The sequence below is a fragment of the Rhipicephalus sanguineus genome, chromosome 9, assembly GCF_013339695.2.
Source record: "Rhipicephalus sanguineus isolate Rsan-2018 chromosome 9, BIME_Rsan_1.4, whole genome shotgun sequence".
Lineage (NCBI taxonomy): Eukaryota > Metazoa > Arthropoda > Arachnida > Ixodida > Ixodidae > Rhipicephalus > Rhipicephalus sanguineus.
In genome coordinates, this window is record NC_051184.2 from 30,073,080 (window position 1) to 30,087,783 (window position 14,704).

Sequence of the window (14,704 nt, forward strand, 5' to 3'; positions counted from 1 at the left end):
TGAAGGGGAGGGGGCAAACGCATAAAAATTCACGCATTTCGGTCGGCGTTGTCAATGTAAAAATAGTATAGCGCAAAGCTTGCGTCAGGGATAATTACGCGCGATTTGGAAGCTTTCAGGGTAGTGACGCGACCGTATCTCTACTGGATTGAGTTGATAATGAAATATTAGGGTTTTACGTGCATGTCAAAACCACGACATAATTAGGAGGCAAGTTGCAGTGGGGGGGTCTGCGGATTAATTTTTTTTTTTTACCACGTGAGGTTACTTAACGTGCACATAAATAAAGTACATGGGTGTACTTTGTTTGGTCCATTTAAATGCGGCCTCTGTGGCCGGGAGTCGAACCCGCGTCCTCGAGATTAACAGCGGGACACCTTATGCACACTAAGCTATCACGGTGGGTTATAATTGACGTAAAAGCCCTGTTGAAATAGACCTGAAAATTGATTGTTTTACTGTACCCGTGTCTACAGAAGTCCTGCAGAAGTATTTGCAGAAGTACTGCAGAAGTGTTTCGTAGAAGGGTTTAATTGCACTCAGCAGTGCCTTATTCAACTCTGAGGAGCGGAAATCTCCATGGGGGGTTGAATCAGCGTGAGTTAAATTAAGAGAAGCATTTCTACCATCGCGCTGTTTCTTGGCAGCGCACCAGTCTGTGTGGTCGCGTATAACTAAAAAAAAAAAAGAAGCTTTATCTGTTCCGCGTGGGTATTTTCCCCCCTTCACTGCTTTCGGCATCGCTGTGGGTAACCGCTGCTTTGTATGTATTCTGCTTCGTCTTCTGGCAGTTTTTTTTTTTTTTTATGCAGCCACTTTTTACTAGCACGTTTCCCGTCATACACACGTGAAACATTACAAATAAAATCACGTCGACAGTGGCACATTGTTGGCGCTTTTCTTTGCCTTATCCGCCTGATTGACCCTGATATCCGGTGAACGTGTTCAGTTAATATAGCATGCGACATTTATTCATCAAGTTTGGTGATGAGGCCATGAATTTCATGATATGAAACAGCCTTCTTGCGTGTTGTAGCTCCATGTAGCTCTAGAAATCAGGTGTTCTCAAGAACACTGCCTGAAGAAGAAGGCATCTGTGTCTCTCCTACTCATAACCTGACGTTGAAAGTCAAAGCGGTAACTCACATACTGCATGTCCACACAATGCACATCTCTCCAGCACGATGAAGAGTTAATATTAACGGTGATGGTACGTCAAAAAAGCTCACTGACAAGCCATAGGGAAGTGAAGAAAACAAACAAACAAACAAACAAACAAACAAACAAACAAACAAACAAACAAACAAACAAACAAGGACGCATAGTTTAGATGGAAGCTATTGAGAACAACGAAAATGGTACGTGCTTAAGATGGCGGGCGAAAAGCCTTGCGTGCAAGACGAAAAACAAACAAAAACAAACGTACAGCAGACGACGCTATACCGCGCAGACGACCGACCGAGCAGACGCCGTTATACGGAAGAGGAAGCGAGAAAAAAATGGCATGTTTTGAAAAGGACAGGAAAATGGAAGGGGTGGACAAACAAGCGGGTGGGTGACAAGCGTTTCCCCGCGAGCGGACGCACGACGCCTCAACGCTCGCGACGCGAGCACGCGGCGCGCACGGCACGACGCCAAAAGATGCTGCCGCCGCCGCCATCGGCGCGCCGACGCAAGGTTAGCGCCGAGTCGGCGTGACCTCATCAGCACTTTCCGAATCCGGGGCAAGGCAACCGCCGTCGCCGTTGATCCGGCCGCTCGGTTGGCTATACGTACAGGGAGGCCGGAACCATTTTTAAATAGTGCCGCGCTCGCGGCCACAAACATTCCGCCATACGTTGCCGCGCCCTCGAGGCGACTTTTTATAGACCGAGAGAGAGGAGTGTTTGGTGCTCGTGCACGTAAGAAAGCTTTGCAAGCTGGTAAACATTGTTGGTGGGGCGCCCTTTCTTGCGTCATTGTCTCGAAAACATTCCAGAGGGTGACGAGTTTCGTCTGCTATAGACTCTTATAGCAGATGGCGCCGAGCGCGAACCAGACATTTGGTGTCGTTAAGGGAAGTGCGGAAGGCTGAGAAAGACTGAGAAAGAGAGAGGAGTGTTTGTAGCTCGTGTACGTAAGAAAGCTTTGCAAGCTGGGAAACATTGTTGGTAGGGCACCCTTTCTTGCGTCATTGTCTCGAGAACATTCCAGAAGATGACGAGTTTCGTCTGCTATAGTTCCAGCAGACGGCGCTAGCGCGAAGCAGACGATATTCGGTCTTGTTAATGCGGAAGGCTCGCTTAGCTGAGATAATGAACAACGATGCCTGGCTACCGTAATCTGACATCGTGTGGGCTTTAACAAATTTAATTTAGTAGGCTTCCGGAGGACTATGCTGCTGCGAGTTTCCCAATAGATCCTTGAACACAAGAAAAATCTGTAGTAGCATTATTTTTTTTGTGTGTGTAGAAAAGCAATACATTCTATATTTCAAAGGCATCAAACCTGAATATGTTCCACTAGGACCTTCAGAATTCAAGCGTTATTGAAAATTTAGGTGTTGTAGATGTTCAAATACGCTCTTGAATCAAGCATGTATAAGACAAACCCCGGCAAAGGCGCGTACGATACAAAGCACATCATATTTCGGAAACATTCACTTCTTCACGAAAGAATTTTGTGCAGCGTTAGGTTAGCCGTCGAGGATTCTCGCTTAGATTACTTGAGAACGTCCTCGCACCTTGAGTGCATGTTAGAGGCAAGAAAGAAGGAACTATGACGTACAGATGGCATCGATACTATACTATACTATACTATACTATACTATACTATACTATACTATACTATACTATACTATACTATATTATACTATAAGATAGATAGATAGATAGATAGATAGATAGATAGATAGATAGATAGATAGATAGATAGATAGATAGATAGATAGATAGATAGATAGATAGATAGATAGATAGATAGATAGATAGATAGATAGATAGATAGATAGACAGAATTATGATGACTCATGCCGACGGCAGATCTCGCAAAGTAACTTTCTTTTCGCAATTATCAGCAACAGGAACTGATTGCCTCCATTAGTGAAGCAGCCTGTGCAAACAGACCAAAGGCGATCCTGGAAGCGTTTCCAGGTTGATTCGCTCGGTAGCTTGCGGTACACGGCTTCCTTTCATCGATTCCCGCGGCTACTCGAAAAGGCGGAACAAATAGGCTTCACGAAGTAAGTTATTCGCGCCGCTGTCCACTAATCGAAGCGCGCCCTCGCGGCTATTCCCGAAACTTTGTGTAGCCTCAAAAGGCACGCAGTAAGCAGACGATAATGACTTCTGGCAGGCGTCGTCTGTCTGGCTTCCGCGTTTGCTTCCAGCAGACGATATACACATTCTGTCACGCGAAGTTCTTGTGAAGCAGACGATGTTACGGTGATTTCCATTGCGTTGCGCAGAAGCAAGGTCCCCTGCTCATGCATCGAGCTCTGTGTAAAAGGCATCGAAGGTGCGTGTGTGATGGCTGTGTGTGTGTGTGTTTTTTTTTTTTTTTCGAGGGACGAATTATGCAGACGCACGGTCGGGAAGCAGGAAGGCGATAAATCAAAGAACAAACAATAAAAAAACGGAGGCGAGGCCTAAAGGGAAGTCGTGGTGGGGCCGCGGTTTAGTTCACTGACCTTTCTCTCGCGCACCGTCTGTCTTCTTCCTGGTTTACCGCCCTACTGACGGTGCACGGGAAGCGAACCTGCCTTGTTTCGTCATTAGAAATCTCGCTTGCCACGAGACGCGCGTTACCGCGGCCTTTATGTAAAGTGGGCGCTTTTAAGTTACCCGCTGCAATGATTTCACCGGTTCCCGAATTGCTGTAATCAGATGAGAACGAAACGAATGCGGGTCGTTGCACAGTGATGGAGACGCAGCGGCTCAGTTGATTTAATAAACCTTGTTTCTTTATTCGTACGCTGTTTCGAGGTGAATGACCTCCTGTGCAGGATTGACTGAAATGGAGTGTCAGTAGTGCCTAACGTAAAAAAAAAAATGTTTGAACTAGGATGCTTTGTCGTTATCATTTGCAGCAGGATAGAAATAACTTGATCGCGCGATAAGAGCACTGTCGCAGAACGACACAAATATTGTTGCAAGTAAACATACCCTGCGACGCCTTCTAGCGGCAATCCTCGGCTATACTTCGCGAAAATTCCCTTGAATTAGGATCCCAAATGATCAAAATTCCAAGCACAAAGCTGAAGTTAAAGTGTTCAGCTGGCTCCAATTGGCTCGTAATTTGCCTCGATTATCGACAACGCCGCCTCACGAGTTTCGACGTTAGCGTATACGGCGTAGTTGATAGCGCACTCTGCTTCGCGTTTCGTTCGCAGCACGCTGTTAGCGAACAACGCCGAATACATATACTCATTTACCGTTCTAGCTTCGCTCCTTGTCTCAAGGCTATACCCTACGGCAATAACTAGGGCTATTTAAAACGCACGTCCCTTGCACACGGTCGCCCGTTAAGTGCTCACGAACTAAAGCGGCGGGGCCGGGCCAATTTCCATTTCAATGGGGCAGTGTGGGTGCCTCGTTTCGGTAAGACACAACGAAAAAAGAGGCGAGGGACAAAAGATCAAACGAGAACATTCATGCTCTCGTTGCTCCCCCTGTCAGCGGAGGTAACTGACCGACAGACCCCTTACCCGGTGCATCATGAAGCGCACGGACACACATCGCAGCAGAATCAAGCGCCACCGGTCAGCACGGCGGGATGCTAAAGAACTACGAAAAATAAAGGCAGAAGTGGCGTCGAAACAAGCAACCACCAAGCGCGAAGCTAAGACAACAACAACGGCTTCAAAACAGAAAAACAGAAAACAACCGACAGTGGAGACAAAAGAAGCGGGGCATGGCGGGGGAGAAAATGGGTTTGTGCGTGCATCGACCCGCCTTCTCGTACTACGTGCTGGCGGTTTTCGCGTTTGTTTTTGTTTTTGTTTACCGGTTTGCATCCAATGACGCAACCGGCTCACTTTTTCCTCCTCCTCTAACGTCGTCGTCTGCATTCGCAGCGCGAGAAAGCAGACGACGACGCGGTTCAACGACCGGCTTCGGCTCGTACCGGCTTCGTTTTGTGCTACGAAAAGAAGGTTACGCGGTACGTGCGTGCACCTTCACCCTTTCCCTTTTGTGCCGTCCCTCTCCCGAACGCAACGGCATCAACGGCGCGTGTGACTTCTGATGAGGTGGAAGGGGGGGGTGCACAACCTGGTGGCAGCGGTGGGAAATAGGGGGAGGAGGGTAACGATAACCGCGCTGGCATATACGCTGCCGGCCGGCCGTCAAATGTGGACCACTGCCGCGTTGCGACGCGGCCTTCCCTTCCGCGAGTCAAGGAACCCTGTATGGAAGAGGCGACCAGGGGGCGTTGACCGCGTACCGTTACACGGCCTGAGCGTCGCTTGCAATGTAGCGCGACGTTTTAGGCGGAGGGATCGCTTTATGGAGCGATGACAAAATGTGAACGGGTTCTGGCGTGACACGTATGGGAATTAGCGTTACGTCCGTTACAGAAGTCACGGAAATACGGGCGGTAATGATGATAATGGTGATGGGCATCTACTTCAAAACGAGGTGGAGACAAGTAGCCATCTATGATCATTGGGCATACATGACGGCACAATGTTGCTCATCTTGGTGAAGCACTTGGCCCACAGGGTGCAACTTCCCTGCAGAAGCTCATTTGTTTCATCCGCGAGCTGCGCGAAAATCTTCTTTTGTGTTAAGTTTTTCCTTCCATCTATCCATCCATCACTATGAATTAATATAGCACTCCTGCATATGCGTTATGTACTTAAGTGTAATATTGTTGCCAGAAGAAACAAATGAGCGAATGTTGTCCCTGACCGTTAACGTTTAGGACGCTGATGTCTAGTTTTGCGTGCAGGTCATAACGGCGTTCTTCGAAGCGCGTAAGGATGGTCGACCATATTTAGAGGAAACAGGCCCAAGAGCTCATGGCAATTACTGTTTAGCATGCTATGATGCTATTAAGAAAACACATTTCCCTAGTGAAGAAGAAGTGTCTTCCTTTCACAGCCATGAATTCGGGTCGCGAAAACAGGGAATCGAACCAACGACGTTGCGATCTATAGCGAGTACGCCCTATACAGTGACAGAGATGCGGCTAACAGAGGTACCGCGGTAGGTCCAACGTAGATTTCGGCACCCTACGAAAGTGACACCGTTTTTTGAGGCGTAATCCTCGCATCCACAGTGGATCACTGTGCACTGTGCCCTCTATGCTGTGCCCAGCGAGTCGTATAACCCTTCGCATACAACGCTCGAATAATTACGCTCGTACAAACAGACAAACAAACAAAGCGCTTGTTACACGTGAATCGAACGTGTCGCCCCTTTTACTGAGAACTTAAGTGGTTTAGGGGGGGGGGGGGAGTGGAAGTTGCGAGGAGGGGAGTCGTGGGCGTGGCAGTGCAGGAGGCCTGAGAGCGCTTATTATGCGACGACCCTGACGCGTCAGAGGTGGTGCGCATCCATTCTGCGTCTCAGCGGGGGGTGGTGATGGCGGTAACAACGGCCTTTCGCGGCGGTCCGCACGCTCCAATTGTTATTCGCTGCACGCGGATACACCCCGCTAGTGACATCGCCCGAGAGCTTTTCTTGTTCATTTGTTTGTTTGCTTGTGTTGTTTTCGCGAACAGCGTAAGCAAGGCTTTTTTCCTGGTGTTACTACTGACGTACGACTCGAAAAACGGGTCCACAACAGCGTGCGTCGGCACCGTGCAAAACGCGTAGCAAAACTTCGACCTCCCCGAAAGACTTGATGAATTAAGGCGCGTGGTGGGCAGCGTGAGCTAATCCAGGTCGGTGGGATGTGCTGAGACGTAAGGCTGCTACAATGTAAGCAAACCGGCCGTTTCGAGCTGGCTACTCTGCATGGGAGGGACTAGAAGAACAATACATGAAAAAAAGAACAGGTCGTTATGCAAATGCGCGCCCATACAAGTAACGTTTGTCTTTATATGTCTCAAAGCGGTTGAGATGGGTGCAGCAGTACAACGAAGAAAGAAATCGCATGAAAGAAATGGTGCTTTTTGGGGCTAGGGCGACCATGAACTAAAGGTCACCGACAGGGGTCGGCTGAAAGAGAGGTAAAAAAAAAAAGAAAATTGCGACCATAATTCTTCTGCGAATTACAAAACAGACGAAACGCGGCAACCGGTTTATGAAGCGTGAGGAATTATGTATCGTCTACAAGCCAAAAAAAAAAAAAAAAGAAGAGAAGGGCGTTGTCTGCTAGCGCAGAAGCAGACGACCTACGTGCGCTGGAATGGTTGTTTTGTAAAATAACGGACGAAATGTACGAAAAAAAAAAAACAACAACTTCATTTTAGCAATGCGAAGACGGGAATAGGGTCGCGCTCAGTGGGTTTACGAAAGAAAAATTTGCATCGTGAGAACTGTAAACCAGACGAAAACACGGCGCAGTTTGTTAACCTCTTGATGTAACAGATGAGTCTGTGTGCCTACAAAAATGAAGAGATGAAAAGATGGGAGTAGTCTGTGCGCAGTAACAGATGATGAATGCGTGCAGTGCATGCCGTACGTTTACTCACAGTGTCACAAGGAAAGTACAAAACGGCAGTGGGCAGTTTGAGCACCGTTTTCGGCTAGTGTGTCGAAACCGGGCGGGAGATCCAGAATTTTTAAGTGAATTATTTGCTTCCCATCATAATCTTTTACCGTTGCCCTAAAGTACTCTATTTTGTCCTGGCACGATCTGTGCTACATGCTGATAATGTGATGTTCTTTCATTTCGGTATTTGCAGGAGTTTTATATGCTGATCGCTTGAAAAGCAATGCCGAATTGGTCACTCAGAATGCAATCCCGGGGACTCCATGAGGTAAGCGAATGTATAGTTTGCAGCGTTTTGTATGCCTGAGTGTTAAATGTTACAGTGTGGACAGCCTCGGCGTACATATGTACCTCCAGCTGTGGTACTAAAGCACAGCGTTTAGGTTGAAAGTCCCAAAAGACGTGGTCAAATCCTGCACTTGCTTATGTTTGGAGCTTGGACTATAGGTACACTATTACGAGCACAGTGTTACTCTAGCTGCCATTAATTTTAGCGAGACAGATGTCGGCCATTTTGTATTCAGGTCACTTGCTTTCATCAACGGCTGATTGGGTATAAAAGCTATTTTGACAAGTTATCTACCGCACAGGTTAGGTTTTCGAGTGAAACTCCGTGCGGCATTGTGACACTTTTTCGTGGGTTTCCGAAGCCTTATCAAAATGCAGGTAAGTCATTCAAGGTACGTGAAGCGATCTTGTCTCCTAAACCGTAATACATTGAAAGCATGTGCCGATTTTCTTTGCATAACGTCTTCACAGCGCTTCAAAGTCGGACGTTATGTTTAATGACTGGAAGATGAAGTGGAAGATGAAGAGCCAAATGTGGAGATTAAATATAAGTTTCAGTCTAAGCATCATGTTAAAAACTGTCGGTCATGGTGACTTTCATCACCGGTTTAGTGTAAGAGCTCGCCTTACGTGGTCCACAGTCATCAGCTGCTCGGCACGCTGGCAGGAAGGTCACTGACCCCGTGAGCCTACGCTCTAGCGTGGATGCGCCGTTATATATAGCGCCTACTTACCAGTGCACCTGCCTCCACAAATCGCCATCTGACGGGTAAATTCGCGATATTGGTACGTTCTAAAACATAACTTCCAAGCACGTTTGTGGTCAAATTGGGGAGACAAAATTGTTGTGGGGAGAACCTGACTGACCCGCAACACGTCATGAAACACTATCGAAGATGGAGGAAATGCCTGACTGAAATCCGGAACGAAAGAGTTAACAGAGGACCCATTCGTCAGCATTGGCAAAGGCGTAAGCTGCTAAGCCTAAGTATAAGCGAGCACAAGGCTTACGCGTGGATGGCGAGCTTACAAAAAGCCGTTCGTCCGTGGAAGCAATCGGGTCTACGCAACTGATCTTGCAGCGGTGCCTAAAGTTAGACGTAATTACTTGAAGGCCGCACAATGAATGAAACGCAAAGGAATAACCAGAAAATAAAAGAAAAGGAAAACGGCCACTAGCTCAAAACGCGTCTGGAAATAGCCCTCGCCGTTGCAGACGACAAAAAGAAGCGCGAAGATAACTGCGCGCAGACACAGTTTGCCTGTTCCTAAGTAAGTCAACAACGCGTCGTGAAACGAACACCTCGAAGAAAAAATGTTTCTTTCTGCTTTGCTCGCTCAAGCAAAAGCGAAAAATCAAGAACCTGGCGACGACGGCATAGCGCGGCGAGCAGTGATGCGAGGCCAGTGACCGTGCTCCCCTTCCCCACCCACTTTCGGTTTCAAGGCTTCGGGCAAGGCTTGACTTGGCTTTCTCCTCTCTCGACCGCTAGAGAGATAGCACGCGGGAGAGAGTAACGCGGAAAGGGGGTGGAGAAGGCCTAAGGAAGGAGGCAGGAGAGATAAAAGGAGGGAACAAAAACAAAGAGAAGCGGAGAGTTACCAGGAGGAACGCTCCGTTGGATTTTGCGAAAGGTCGTCGAACCGCCAGCGCTTGCCGCAACGGGACTTTGCTGCCGTTGAACGCGCTAGCGCCAAGTGCAACGACCTCTCACAGGGAGCGGTAGCAGACGGCGCGCTGAGCAGACGACGCTGTTGCTGTCTGCCATACGTCTGCTACGCGGCAGCCTGTTGCAGATGACGCGTCGTTTCCCACGGGGGTCGCCAAAGTCTGGGAAACTTGCGGAAGGATTAAAGAACTGCGCGAATCAATATTTGATTTAAAAGCGATTCTCGTCGAGTGACATCTTTCTTTTTGCGTCCTAACCGAAACCTTCAAATAGAGTATCGGCAGAGTTACGAGGAGACCAAAAATCGATCGAATCAATTGCTGATTGCCAGACGAAATAAATAAATAAGGAAGTGTGATGGCGGCGGAGCACTTGTTGCTCTCTTCCGAGACCCCCCCTGTGATGAAACCTGGCGCGACATGTTGACACATTGAGCAATGCGTTTTTTTTTTTTCTTTTTTCGAAGCTGCGATGAAGCGTTCAACGACATCATTTTGCTGATTATCGTCGCACAAGCACGGAAAGTGCTCGCTTGGTCATAGTCTCTTGACTTTGCTTTTACTCAAAAAAAAAAAAAAAAATGTCTCGCCGACAGGTCTGGCCGTCTACACCGATTTCGAAATCTATCATATCGCCAAGCTTTTAACGATGAAATGGTTTAGGGCGCTTGTCATTGCATGCCCGTAAAATAAACGATAACAGACGAAAAGATGACGGCGACTGAGTCATTCGTCGCTACAATGACAAAAGAAAGTACTGAGTGCGAAGATTTGGCAAGACGACTGTATACTATGCACGTACACAGAATGGTTATCTGTATGTGAAAGAAGAGGTGAACGCACGTTTTCGCAATAACGAGAATTCGCAAAGACAAGAGGTATATCTATATCGATGTGGGGCAATATCAACTATAACGTCGTAATAAGAACGCTCGGACCTTTTGCAGGGCAGTCGGTATAGGCATAGGATAAGTGCATTAGAGGGCGGCGAAAGCTGCAGCATGTAAATTCGGGCCAGCGGACAGTCTCTTACACAATGGGCAACGCACGATGGTCTGCAGTACACGAAATTCTACAGTACGTCTGAGTTGGACTTCGCGTTGCGCAGACAGACGAAGCGGTTGCTTCACATCCGAGCAGACGAGTAGAAGCAGACGACGCTGTGAGGGCAACAGACGATGCTATCTACTTCTGCTTTTGCGAGGACGTGTTTATAATCCGAGGGACTTCATAATGCGAGTAACTTTCAGACTAGGAATTTCAGAAATAACGCCGGCGCAGGCAATTTATAGACCTATTGCGTCAGCCTGTACGAACGAGACGGGGCGTTTTTTGAAGAGCAACGGCGATTAAACGAAAAAGTGGTCAGGTTTCAGAGCAGACGGATAGGGGAGACAAGCGCGACATGTTATGAAGGCAATGTATTTATACTCGTGAAAGCGATGCCTGGAATAAGCGTGAGGAAAACTTGGCGACTACTTTGGCAGTGATGGTGAAATGAACGCTGCTGTCAACGTCCTCCATACCTTTATGAGATGCTTCTGTTCTAAAAATATCAACAAGTAAACGCAGCAGGCAGCAACTATTGTGTTTTCTTGTGTCTTTCTTAGGCCTTGTTTTGTGTGCTGCTTAACCCACACGGAATGATGAACAAGTAAACGATTTCTAATGCTTAAAGGATATCTGACTGAGCTTCGAATTATGCCAGACGGCGTTGGCCTTTGTTCCCGCAAACCACAAAGGCAGACGACACACCTCACTAGACGGCACACCTGATTAAGCTTCGAGCTTCAACATACCGTGCATCGTCTGCAAATTGTTGCTATCGCAGATCACTTCACCGAAACAGACGACAGGGCTGGCAGCTCGTCTGCTACGTTTTGCTCAGACAGAAGTGAACGCGAAGAAGAACGAAGTTTATCCTGCGTGCGCACGAGCGCACGAGTGACAGGTTGAAAAAAGAGAGAGAATGAAAGAAGGGTGAACACAGAGGGGCGGCATGCAGACGTGGAGTGATGGAGCCCGCAAAACCCGGTGACCCAGTGGCGTTACAAAACCAGTAACACCGCGCAGCGGAATGAAGGGAAGGGGAAGGGGGAGAGACAACGGCTCCCCAGTACGGCGGCACTCAGACAATAATACCCCGCCACAGAGAAAGACAGGCAACACCGCAAGTTATAAAAGCAAAAAGACAGGTGCCTCACAGCGAAGGGAGGAGGGAACGGAAGACGAAAGAAAGAAACCCTCCTCTCTCACCCTCGGTTCTAAGAGCAGCCGCAAAAAACCCGGGAGCGAAAGATAGCCGGAGAGAAGGAAGTCGAGAGAAGGAGAGCTTTAATGTGGAGAGGGTGGAATTCACTTTCGCCTACGCGCTTGGCCTGCGTTGCCTAGGCGCTTCCTCTAGCGCTCTCCTCCCCGAAGCGCTCAAACAGGTGTGTGAGTGAGCGAGTGCGCTGCAAGTTCGCACACCGTTACTCCCCGGCGCGGTCGCGACTCCTCTCCCTCGAATCTCGCCCTTTCTCGTTCCCGCTGGCGTTACGGTACGACGTAGGCCAACGGCACCGTTGTGCTGCGGCGGCCCTGTCAATGACCTCGACGCCGAGTGCGTTGACCTTCGAGCGTAGGAGGTCTCTGGCGTGTTGCACCGAGGTGTAGTCGACGGCATGCCTCGTTGGGTGTTTATCCGTCGAGCTGCTCCGAGGGCAACTTGTTGCGGGGCTTCCGCGAATGTTACACGAGTGTTGAGCGCGGCAAAACTGCCGCGTGAATAATTATTGTGCTAATAATAACGCTGCTGGCTGCGTCGACAGTTTCACGATGCCACAGGCCTCGGCAAAATGAATTTCGATAAGAAATCGCTCACGTCCGTGACAAACCAGCTTACGTCTGCTGATGCTCACTCATTCGCGCCATTAATCATTTAGTGTGCCAGGATTGAATAGATAGATAGATAGATAGATAGATAGATAGATAGATAGATAGATAGATAGATAGATAGATAGATAGATAGATAGATAGATAGATAGATAGATAGATAGATAGATAGATAGATAGAATGCTTATTATTGAAAGGTAGAGTGATTATCCAACGCATATGTATGTCCCGTGGCATCCACAGGTATGACTGCCACGTCACAATCCTACGGCTTCCCTCGCCTTTGGGGACCTGAAGTCAGCCGCAAGATTTCGCTGCAAACATGAGTTCCATGGCAGAGTTGAGATTCTTTTTATGGCACGGCGCTTCTAATTGAACCCCACCAGGGCCCCAAACACAGGCCCCCAGTGAATAAACTTACAACATTTTAAACTTCATACATCTATAGGAAAGGTATGCATTCGGTACAAGAAAACAATTCGAACTTAACGGATAAAAATAGACTATTAGACTAGTTAAGACGGCAGTCAGTCGTCAACTACCCACAAGTGAAGACTTGCTCAAGGACACTGAAAACTCTATGATAACTGTAAGGCTTGCGGTACGGCCTGTGGTGTAGCGCCTAGAATATTCTAGGCAATATACCTGTGGTTCGTGTTCGGAGTTTGCGCGGGGCGTGGAACCGTATAGTTACGCGCCCTGCGAACTTCTTTGACCGACTGTGTTGTGACAAGAGGTTCCACAACCAGTGCGGCGATCCGGGTTTCTATGACTTTACCGGTGTGTGCGTAAATGCTAATAATTTCCAGATTCGCGTGCTTGCTAGATATACGCAGTAGCACTAAACGTATAGCGTAAGCATATGTGCGAATGCAGCAGCAGTGCGAATGCCATTGCCCAGGTGTTTCCTAACTCAGTAAGACACTACGTAGGTGCGTTTATCGATGTGCTGGTGTACAGTCGCGTCAAACGTTTAGAGACCATGGGACGCAAGAAAAAGCTGAATATTTCCGCTGCATCTGCGAGCAGCCTTGAATTTAGATTGCCAGCCTTTTTTAAAACGCGCTAACAACGTATAGAGTGCAGTTCGACCGAATAGTCACAAATTTCTGGGAAATTCCAACTTTTCTGAGGCGCAGTGCTTTTTCAACTTCCGACACCGACTGTACGTATTTCCAGAAACCGCGCAGCGAACAGCTATGTCACTATTCCATATGCCATTTTGCAGAAAAAGAGATTCATACAGGTTTCGCTGTATAGAATGTGGGCAGGTGACACCTAGCTGTTCCACAAAACTTTACAGGCATCAGAAACGTTTTGCTATACCTATTGAGATGTTGGGTCTTGTGTGATTAGCGAATGTACTACAGCTATTTAACCGTCCAGTGTGCGCGTTTCGTAACGATGCTTTTCGTATTTCTTTCAAATCATTTTTCGGTTTACGTCAATGACTGTCACGCTGTCATGCCTCCGCTATCTTTCCTTACAAGCCATTCGACGGGAAAACGTGACGAAAGGAATTTAATCACAGAAAAATATTCATTAGAAAACACGAGCCCAGGACCGGTATTTTTTAATGATTCATTTTCTTTTGTTTTTCGCCTACCTTCATTGGCTGGGATAAAGCGGCACCACTGCTATCGTCCGCGTGCAGCCCGTCAATTCCATAGAGTTTCATAATAGCAGTACGACGAAACGAAAGCCAAAACGCAACATTAAACGAAGCCACAAGTAAGTTGAAAGCCCCAAGCACGAAAATCCGTGTACTACCCATCATCCCCATGGTGGCTGAACGATCGCAGCGCCCCACTTCCCTCTAGTAAATATGGTAGGAAACTGTGGTCGGTGCGGCCAGTGATGTGAAAAGAAGGAAGGTCCATGAAATCTATTGTGACAAAATACACGACCATGCCTTGTACGGCTGGTGCACTCCAATCCGATCATTGTGCGGGCTCTGAACTTCTGTGTGCCCTTTATCTCACATAAAAAAAAAGAAAGAAGGAAAGAACGGGGAAATGATGTTTATCGGCAGACAAGGAAGCGGCAGTATAGAAAGCAGTGGAAACGGCCAGTCTTAGGCGAGCGACATCTGTAAGCCGGAAAGCGAAACCAAAGCCGCCCGTTAGCTGGCGGAACGCGGAGCAGCATCTGGAAAGCGAGAGATGGCGGGGGGTAGGGTCTAGCGGCGCGACGGGGGTGAAACGGTACGCGGCGGAAAGGAAAAGAAAAATGGA

General features: G+C 47.9%; 1 protein-coding gene across 1 annotated transcript in view; it reads right to left on the reverse strand.

The window, feature by feature from the left end:
* The window catches only part of LOC119404884 (alpha-protein kinase 1), a 43,755-nt gene that overhangs the window by 18,006 nt on the left and 11,045 nt on the right, over positions 1-14,704 (reverse strand). The gene's annotated exons all lie outside the window — the stretch shown is intronic.